The sequence below is a fragment of the Equus asinus genome, chromosome 20, assembly GCF_041296235.1.
Source record: "Equus asinus isolate D_3611 breed Donkey chromosome 20, EquAss-T2T_v2, whole genome shotgun sequence".
NCBI classification, from domain to species: Eukaryota; Metazoa; Chordata; class Mammalia; order Perissodactyla; family Equidae; genus Equus; species Equus asinus.
In genome coordinates, this window is record NC_091809.1 from 39797511 (window position 1) to 39808285 (window position 10775).

Below are 10775 nucleotides of genomic sequence, written 5' to 3' on the forward strand. Positions count from 1 at the left end.
TTGAACTTCTTGTGCACTGAAAATTATAAAACATCAGTGAAGGAAACTAAAGAAGACATAGATAAACGGAAAGATATCTTACATTCATGGAGTGGGAGAATTAATATTGTTAAAATGTGCACTATCCAAAGTAATCTGTGGATTCAGTGCAACCTCTCTCAAAATTACAATGATGCTTTAACAGAAATAGAAAAAAAACTATACTAAAATTCACATGGAACCACATAAGGCCACAGATAGCCAAAGCAATATTGAGCAGTAAGAACAAAGCTGGAGGCTTCACACTTCCTGTTTTCAAAGCATATTACAAACCAAGAATAATCAAAGTAACATGTTACTGGCATAAACACAGACACATAAACCAATGTAACAGACTAGACAGCCCATAATAGACTCACTTATCTATGGTCAGCTGATATTCCACATAAGCCAAGAACAAACAATGTGGAAAGAATAGTCTCTTCCATAAATGATGTTAGAAAAAATGGATATCCACATGCAGAAGAATGAACTTTGACTCTCATCTCATACAACACACAAAAAATCAACTCAAAGTGGATTAAAAATTTAAACATAAGACCTGAAACTGTACAATAATTAGAAGAAAACATAGGAGAAAAGTTTCCATGTTGTTAACGGAGGAGGTTGTGCATGCGTGGCAGCATTGAGTATATGGGAATCTTTTTGCCTTCCTCTCCAATTTTATGTGAACCTAAAACTGCTCTGAAAATAAAGTCTCAAAAAAACTTCTTAACTTTGTTCTGGGAAATGATTTTCTTGGATATGACATCAAAAGTAATGGCAACAAAAACAAAAATAGACAAGTGGGATTGCATCAAAATAAAAAGCTTCTGCACAGCAAAGGAAACAATTAGCAAAATGAAAAGTCAACCTACAGAATGGGAGAAAATATTTACAAACCATATCTCTGGTAAGAGGTTATATCCAAATTATATAAGGACCCCCTAAAACTCAATAGCAAAATCAACAACCACCACCAGAACAAACTAACTCATATGAAAAATAAGCAAGGAGCCTGAACAGATATTTCTGCAAAGGAAACAAACAAGTGGTCAATAGGTACATGAAAAGGTGCTCAATATCACTAATCATCAGGGAAACACAAATGAAAATCAAAATGAGATATCACCTCACCTGTTAGAAGGGCTATTATCAAAAGGACAAATGGTAACAATGTCATCAAGGATGTGGAGAAAAGGGAATCCTTGTACAGTGTTGGTGGGAATGTAAAATTGCTGCAGCCATTAGGAAAGAAAGTATAGAGATTCTTCAAAAAATTAAAAATAGAACTACCTTATGGTCCAGCAATCTCACTTCTAGGTATGTATCCAAAGGAAATAACATCTGTATCTCAAAGATATTCTACACTCTCATGTTCATTGAACCCTTGTTCACAATACTCAAGATATGAAAGCAAACTAAATGTCTGATGATGGATGAATGGAAAAGAAAACGTGGTATATAAATACATATATACAAAATGAAGTATTATTCAACTTTAAAAACAAGAAAGATATCCTGCCAATTGGGACAACATAGATGAACATAGAGGGCATTATGCTAAGTGAAACAAGCTGATCACTGGAAGACAAATACTGTATGATTTAAGTTATATGAGGAATCTAAAATGGTCAAATTCACATATACAGAGAGTAGAATGGTAGTTGCCAGAATCTGAGGGGAGGCAGAACAGTTGGTCAAGTGATATAAAATTTCCTTTATTCAAGATAAATAATGTACACCAATGTGACTGCATGAACAATACCGTATTGTATAGTTGAAATTTGCTAAGAGAGTAGATCTTAAATGTTCTCACTAAAAAACAATAAAAGGGCAACAGTAACCATGTGAGGTGATGGATATTTTAATTAGCTTGATGGTTGCAAATATTTCAAAATGCTTATGAATATCAAAAAGTCAAGTCATATACCCTAAATATAAATTTTTTATTTGTCAATTATACCTCACAAAGATGTGATAAAAAAGAACTTGGGCTCAATTTCTTCTTTAGTTTTACTGAAGAGGCTGGATCATAGTTTTGATACTTTATAACAAAATTTAATTTGCCCAGTGAGTCATGGAGAACCATGGAAAGTTTTAAACTAATGAATGGCAGATATATGCCTTCCAAGCTTATTCTAGGAGTAGTGTAGATGGGGAAGTAGGAGTAAGTGTGTGGAGAAGCTAGAAAAGTAGGAGTCATTACAATTCAATAGTAGAGTTAAGTTAAAACCCAAAAAGTTCCTGGACTTGGTGGTGGCTGAGGCAAAGGGATGGAGGTCATTGTTGTTGTAGACTCTTGCATAGCATGTGAGAAATGTGGAAAATATTCTGAAGGTTTTCAACCAAAGAAGAATATAATTTTCAGAAATATTGAGCTCCTACAATGTACTCTATAATGTACTTAGTAAGGAAACAGGACATAAATGTTTGTTCTTACAGAATTTTTGTTTACTGGGGAACACAGGAATTAAGGGGAAAAAAGTCTGATGAATATTGTGAGGGATCTTCCAGAATTTATGAGAACATAAATTAATGACAGCTGACATTAATTGGATGTTTAGCATGTTCCAGGTACTGTTCTACTCATTTTACTTAGATTTTTTTCATTCAATCATCATAACAATGCAATGAAGGAGATGTTATTTTTCCCATTCTTATTTTTTAAAGATGAACCAGAGGGAGAAAGATTAAGTAATTTTCTCAATGTATTATAGTTAGTAAGAGTGGAGGTAGGATTCATACACACACTTTCTAACTATATAGTCCATATTCTCTGTTACAATGAGAAGAAATAGACGACCTTAGTTATTGAAATGTTACGTGTAAGGTTCCAGCAGAATAGTCAGGTAGAGATTTCCAGTAGGTATCAAAAATTTCAGCTTTAAAAGGGATATAAGACAATTCAAATTATTTCAGAGATAGCCTAGGAGAGAGGACAATTAAACTGAGATGCTACAATTCTTGAAAAAATTAAGAAAAAGAAATAAAGAATCTTGGAGGTGGAAACTTTGCAGAAAATTTTCTGTTTAAGATATGAAAAGAAAGGAATAAAAATTCAACAGATTTTCCTTTAGAGATGAAGATAACAGGGAGATGGGAATTTATTTTTAGATCAGTCTTGGGGGATGTATATTCCCTAGAGTGACAGGAAAACTTGAGTAAAATGTTGAGTCCCTAAGGAACTAAAGAGAGATCATGGTCCAGGGAGTAAAAACAATCCCCTTATTTCCCTTTCCCACATAAAATGTATTCCCTAGCGAAGAGACTGAGCAAGCTTCCACGCTGTTTATGACCAATTACACTTTATCATTAAACGCACATTCATTCATCTGTATTTTATCAAGTGCCAAATGTGATAATAATAAAGACTATTTATTTTTCTATGCAGTTTGAGAGGTCTCAAAGTCATATTCAGAAATTATCTCCGTAGTTCAGAAGGATTTCCAGAGAATATATGAAATTAAGTCTACTGCAGCATCCTCTTATAATCAAAGTAACCAAAACCTCAGAGCCTGAAATTTCCTTTCCAGGACGGCAGGGGTAATTAACAGTAATAAGGAAGCACTGAGATGTTCCAGCCTAAGGACAGTGAGTTTCCAAATTCCATTTTTATGAATGTCCGTTTTGTTGTGAGATGGGATTACAGAGATCAAAGATCTGCCACTTTCGCTGCCATTTTGTACAATTCCGAAAGTCAACTGAAACTGGAGGAAGAGTCTGTTCCAGTGCAGAGCAGGGAATGTTCAGAGACATTAAGAGGCTCAGAGGGTGCAGTTTCTCAGTCAGTGAGTTCCCTCCCCTTGGATGGAACTTAACTCTCCTGCATTTACGGCTTTTACTCTGTGACACGGGGCAGTAACTTAACCTCTCTTAGACTTTGGTCCCTTAGTCTTGGATTAGAAACGACCTTCTTCGTTTCCAACCCACCAATTCTAATCTGCATTAGATGCCAGCATCAGTTGATGGAGCTGAGGGCCTCCAGTTTTACTGGTGAGGAGAGGGTTCAAGTGAATGAAGAAATCTTGAGATAAGAGTATTCCGTTCTGATCTTTCTCTCTTATGCCTGCTCCCTTGTTTTTTTAGCAGTCATGTTTGCATATGGCAGCAGTGGCCTTCCCTCTGAAACAAAAGTTGATGATGCCCTTTGCTTTATTTAGCTTATAAAGACTCTAAGAAAGGGAAAATTAGTGTCATTCAGTCTCATGATAATGGTAAAGGCAGACTTTATGGGTCCAGATTGGGTTAGTCTCAGATATTCCCAGCATATATCCCCTTCTGTAGGACAAGATGTTGTGGGAAAAGCTGGGTTTTCCTCTAATGTAACCCTTTTTTTTCCTGTACTCACAGATATCTTTGAAGAAGAATGGCTCTTGGAAATGGCTCCTTTGTGATTGAATTCATTCTGTTGGGATTAACAGACCAACCAGATCTGCAACTCCCCTTGTTCTTCCTGTTTCTTGTAAAGTATATGGTCACTGTGTTGGGAAATATGGGTTTGATAACTCTAATTGGGCTGAATTCACACTTACACAGCCCCAGGTACTTTTTTCTGTTTAATTTGTCTTTAATAGACCTCTGTTATTCTTCTGTGTTTATACTGAATATTCTAACTAACTTTATTTCAAAGAGTATTATCTCCTACATGGGTTGTATGACTCAGCTTTACTTTTTCTGTTTTTTTTTTTTTTTTTTTTTTTTTTTTTTGTGTGCTGTTTCTGAATGCCTTGTGCTGACATCAATGGCCTGTGATCGCTATGTGGCCATCTGTAAACCACTTTTCTATATCACGTCCCCTCAAGTGTGTTCCAGCCTTATGTTTTCTTCATACTTGATGGCGTTTTCTGGTACCATGCTCACACCGGATGCATGCTGAGACTGACCTGTGATGCAAACACCATCAATCATTATTTGTGTGCAATTTCCCCTCTACTGCAGCTCTCCTGCATGAGCACCTACGTCAATGAGCTGATAAATTTCACCATCATGGGCATCTGTGCCCAGCCTCACCATCTTTATCTCTTATGGTTTCATCATCTCCATCATCCTCTACATCAGCTCCATGGAAGGCAGGTCTAAAGCCTTCAGTACCTGCCATTTCTCTCTTCTTTGGATCAGGTGTATTTGTGTATCTCAAACCATCTTCTGCTGGGTCTGTGGATTCAGGAAAAATATTTTCTGTATTTTATACCAATGTGGTTCCCATGATGAACCCTTTAAGCTGCAGCTTGAGGAACAAATATGTTAAAACTGCTCTGAGAAAAACCCTGAGCAGGAGAAAGTTTTGATCAGAAAAAGTGTCTCTCTATATGTAATCATAGGATTCATAGAATCTCTTTGTTTTACTACAGTAGTTTAAGTGGAGGCCTTCTTATCCTATATCTTTGTTACCATGGTAAAGGAAATGTGAATCTTCTCAATCTGTTTCCAATTTTTCAATAAAAGATCTTCCTCACCATTTCACAATTTCTTCTTTGTTTCATGATTTTACCTGTTTAAGAATGACATTAAAGAATACATTTATCTCTGCTTTTTGGGTTGTCATTATGGAGTTTTTTTTTTTCTCTCCTGTAAAAAGATAAATGGTCCTGAAAATGATCAAGAAAAGTTATACTCGTGTGATGTTGTGCCATTGGGAGGTTTCTGTCTGCCGCTTATAATGTGCTATTGCAATCAGGAATCACATGCTCTGTTTCTACTCCTGTCTTCACATCCTCCATGAATGTATCCCCTTTAAATGCCAGTGTTTCACACATATAGCAGTTTCCATTAAGTCTGTAAAATAAAATCTGTAAACACTATGCATCAAGCATCTTTGGCAGAGATTTCATATTTACATCTGTAAACTTGAAACTGAAATGTAATAGATCATTAATATATATTTATTGCACACACATGATACTAAACTTAGAAAAGTTAATGATTCAAGTCATTGTGCTATTTGGGAACCTTTGTAGACATTTCAGAGATGCATCCAAACGCTTATATATTTTATCACTATTTGAGGTGGCCAAGGTTGTGTGTTAAATCTGCTCACTAATCTTTCACACATAAACACAAGCATTTTGTACCTATGAGCACCTAGTGATGTGTAGCATTGGGCTATATGTCACAAATATAAATGTCACAGTAAGAGAAAGATGTGAATGTAGATTGTCATAATGCAACAGAGTAAAGCTACATACTACATATTAATAGATTCTAAAATCAATCTTATATAGTTAAAATTACTTCTTAAAATTTCTTTTATTGAATTAATGCCTGTTGGGGTCAGATGTAGGATTTTTTCCTAAGTACAGCATAGTCAGTTTTTCTCTTGAGCATTGGGATATTTCATTGTATTATCATCTGAACACTAGTTGAAGTAGTTGGTTTATATGCAGCCCATTGTCACACAAAATATGCACCTTTAAAAAATAAAATCACACTCAAGTCTGGGGAATTTTTACAGTACAAAATAGAGACTTTCATTTTCCACAGTGAATTAGAGGCCTGGGAGAATCACCTGGGCTGTTTCAAGTGTGTTTCTGACATAAAGTTAAATTAAATCACTTTATATACTAATATAGAGATTAATATAAACATTAATATAGCATCTGTATTATATTATGACTGTTATAATTGCTCTTATGTATTTCAATTTTTTCTGCAATGTCACATCTGTCAGTGTATATATTCCCCAGGAAATAATATGAGAAACTCAGGAGAGGGAATCTTAGTTCTCATTTGCCAGATGATGAAACTGATGCTCAGATGTACTCATGGTTAGTTCCAAATCACAACATTCAAGTGGTAGAGCTGCGATTAAGACTTAGGTGTTTTGATTCTAAATCTATTAGGGAAATATTATTATTATACAAAATTTACCCTACTTTTAAATATCAGTGAACAGGAACAATGGTTTTATTGAATAAAAATGTTTCAGAATGCAAATAAAGGCAAAATCCTAAAATAAGAAAAATGTCAAGTAAGTATCTTTTACATTTTATATTTGACAGCTCTATTGTCTAGTTTAGAATGTGTGAATACGTTCTCATTTTATACTTGCCTATACAACAAGTGGAAATACAGAAGGGTAGACTATAGTAATCATTTCCACATTCACTTTTTCCATCTATGGGCTGGATGCAGGTGACCATGAGGCCCTCCTTAAGTGATGAAGCCAGACATGGATTTTAAGGGTCAAGGTGGATAATGGAAGAATAAATGGAACTACTTTCAAGTATGGGCACATAGAGGGTTCTGGGATGCCAGCAATATTCTATCTTCTTCTTCTTTTTTTCTTTTGCTGAGGAAGATTCGCCCTAAGCTAACACCTGTTGCCAATCTTCCTCTTTGTTTGTTTGAGGAAGATTCCCCATGAGCTAACATCTGTGCCAATCTTCCTCTATTTTGTATGTGGGTCACTGCCACAGCATGGCTGATGAGAGGTATAGGTCCATGCCCGGGATGCAAATCCATGAAGCACAGCCACCAAAGTGGAGCATGCCAAACTTTCATTTTTATAATGGTTGGAGTATATTTTGTAGACTTATAAGTATTTATGCTAAATTTCACAGTAAATTAAGATTACAAAACTTCATTTATACCTCTACTTAAATTACATTTTAGACTAATTCATAAGCAAAGACTGAGAATAAAAGCCCAAGCATACAGGAACAGTCTTCCTAGTACAGAATGGTTGACCCAGAAGAAACCAACAGAAGTGGAGTAACGTATGGAGTAATCCAGACCAGATATGCCTTGGGCAGAAACAATCCCTTTATGACACTCAATGAAGAATTTCCACAAGTGATGTGGGAGAAAGGGCAATGCACAACACCATTTTATAGATTTGTAGCAGGTCATATGTCATTATATTTAGGTGAATGTAAAACGGTTGTAGTTCTCATCCCATATTAGATAATTTCATTTTCTTCACCCTTTCTACATTCTTAACAATGTTTTTCTCTGAAGGGCTTCTACAGACATTTTTTTAATGAGTGATGAAAAAAACTTGAAATCTAAAAATTTGGAAATATTTAGGCATAGAGAAATGACTGTGCTTCAATCATTAGAGGTATTATAAAACAATGATTGAATCAGAAGCAAGTATCACTATTATAATTCAGGTTTAGAGATGACTCAGCAATAAGTACTTTGTGTTGAGTCCCAGAATATCGGGTTAGAGTATATCTCACCTTCCTGGATAAGCATTGTTTCTGGAAATCAGGGTAGACCTGAGTCTGACGATGGATGTCCGGCTGGCTCAGTTAAGTGGAGAGTGAATAAGTAGTTCACTATTTGTCTTTGTATGTATATATTCATAATGACATTACTGAGAGATTTATCTTTCTACAAATGGGTCACAGTAATGGAAAGTTGCCATGATTTGGTAATTTTTCAGCTTTTTTTAAAAATAAACTTTCTGATCTTTTCTCACTCTCTTTTACTACTGGGGTTTCTATAATATGGATATTGATCCACTTGATAGTGTCCAATAAGCCCCTTAATTTTTTTCACTATTTTTAATTCTTTGTTTGTTTTGGCCCTCTGACTGAATAGTTTTCGATAACCTTTTTTCAAATTCAATGATCCTGTCTGTGCCAGATCTAGTTTGATTTTGAACCCATCTAGTAAAGCTTTTAGTTCAGTTATTGAATTCTTCAGCGCCATGATCTCTGTTTAGTATTTTTAAGGTTTCTGTCTCTTTGTGGACATTTTCACCTAGTTCTTGTACTGTTCTCTGACTACAGTGAAGGTCAATATGATAGTCATTTTGAATTCCCTGTCAGGTAAATCACTTATTTCTATTGTATTAGGATCACTTTGTGGAGATTTATCTTGTTCCCTTTGGGAAAATATTTTGCCGTGTCTTCATTATCATGGACTCTGCATCGATGTCTGTACATTAGACAAAACAGCCACCTGTCCCAGTTTTCATAGACTGACCTTGTACTGCATCAGACCCACACCAATAATCTTGTCTAGAGACTCTGGAGACCTCTCAAACTTTGTATCAGTCCAACCCACTTTCTTTGTTTTTAGTGGCCTCCCAGCCATCCTGAGTGTACCGGGTTCCATCAGTATTCTCCACCAAGCAAGACTGAAGCCAATTCCCCAGGTGACCCCCATATAAACTGGGTGATTCATGCATGCAGCACATTTCTCCTTCACTACTGAGAAGCTGGAAGAAAGGGATTTTCAAGTGCTAGCTCTGTGCTAAGCCAAGGGGAGGGGCTATGACTACTTCCAGGCCAAACCACCAACTTGATTCTCTTTACCCCTGGGCAGCCAAAGTATGCTGTGTCCTGTGTCCCTCAGCTTTCTGAGACAGGCTATCCATAAGCCAGTGTTTGGTACAGCCCCCCAAAATTTTGGGGCATTGGATGCATGGTACACCTCTTTCCCTCCCCAGGGAGAATCTAGGAAACGGGGGATTTTGTCCTAATCACAAGGTACTGTGCAAGGATAGGTATTAAGACAAGAGGATATCTTGAATTTCACTAACAGTTTCAATATGACTGGTTCATACTTGAACTGGGTGCAAGACCCTCTTAACTAGTATCCGGAATTCTTACAAAGGGAATCTGTACATGAATTACTTTTGAATAAGTGTGTTCACGAGAATAGGGGAGTCCAGTGCTTCCTTTTGTGCCATCTTGCTGACTGGGAAATGGGAGTTTAGATTTGGCTCTTCCTTGGGGAATGTACAATTCCTACAGTGAAGGGCAAACTTGTATAAACTTTTGGGTCCCTAAGGAACTAAAGACAGATTATGGTCCTGGGTGTAATCACACTACCCTAGTATCCTATTACACCTAGAAACTGTTCCCTGGGGAAGAGCCTGAGGAAGACTTTGCCCCGTTTATAACTGAGTGTATTACATCATTACACTCACACTAAATCTTCTGTGTCCTTACAAGTAGTAAATAATATTGTTTATATTTGTCTGCTGCTTGAGAGGACTGAACGTGATAATCAGAAATTATGATCTGTAGTTCTGAAGGATTTCAAGGAAAAATTGGAAATTAAGTGTGCCGCATCATTTTAGAATCAAAGGGATCAAACCTCAGAGCCCGAAGCTGCCCTCCCAGGACCACAGGGGTAATAACAATGATAAAGAAGCACGAAGTTTTTCTGGCCTAAGGACAGTGAAAATTTGATTTCCATTTATACTCATGTTCTTTTTTTTGAGATGGAAGTCCAGGGATCTAGGATATGCTACTTTCTTTTCTGTTTTTGCAGTCCTGAGACTCACGTGAAATTGGTAAAAATATCTCTTGAGCTGGGTACAGGAATGATCAGAGACCATAGGGTTTTCAAAGGACATCTTATATCCGTCAGTAAGTTCCCCCTCTGTGGATGGAACTCTCAGTGTTCTAGATTTGTGGTTTTTACTCTGTGGCACAGGGCGGTAAGGTAACTACTCCTAGACTCTGATCCCTTATTTTTGGATTAGAAACATTGTTTCCATTTCCAACCCAACAAGTCTAATCTGCATTGGTGGCCAGCACCAGGAAGCTAGCATCTCTGCCTCAAGTTTCACTGATGAGTGGAAGGTTCAAGTGAATGAAGAAATGTTGAGACGAGAGAAGGATGATTCTGTCCAAGTCCAAACATCTTTTGGTTTTCCTAGCTATCATTATTGTGTGGAACCAATAACCTTCACATTCTAGGTGAAGTTTGTGCTCTTTGCTTTATTTAGCTTATAAAGACTCTAATAAGGGAAAGTCCTTGTCACTCGGTTTCATGAAAATAGCCAAGCAGATCCT

General features: G+C 36.6%; 1 pseudogene; it reads left to right on the forward strand.

Moving 5' to 3' along the window:
* Window positions 1-4387: 4387 nt before the first annotated feature.
* LOC139041216 (olfactory receptor 8B3-like) lies at window positions 4388-5309 on the forward strand (annotated as a pseudogene).
* The last annotated feature ends 5466 nt before the right edge of the window (window positions 5310-10775 follow it).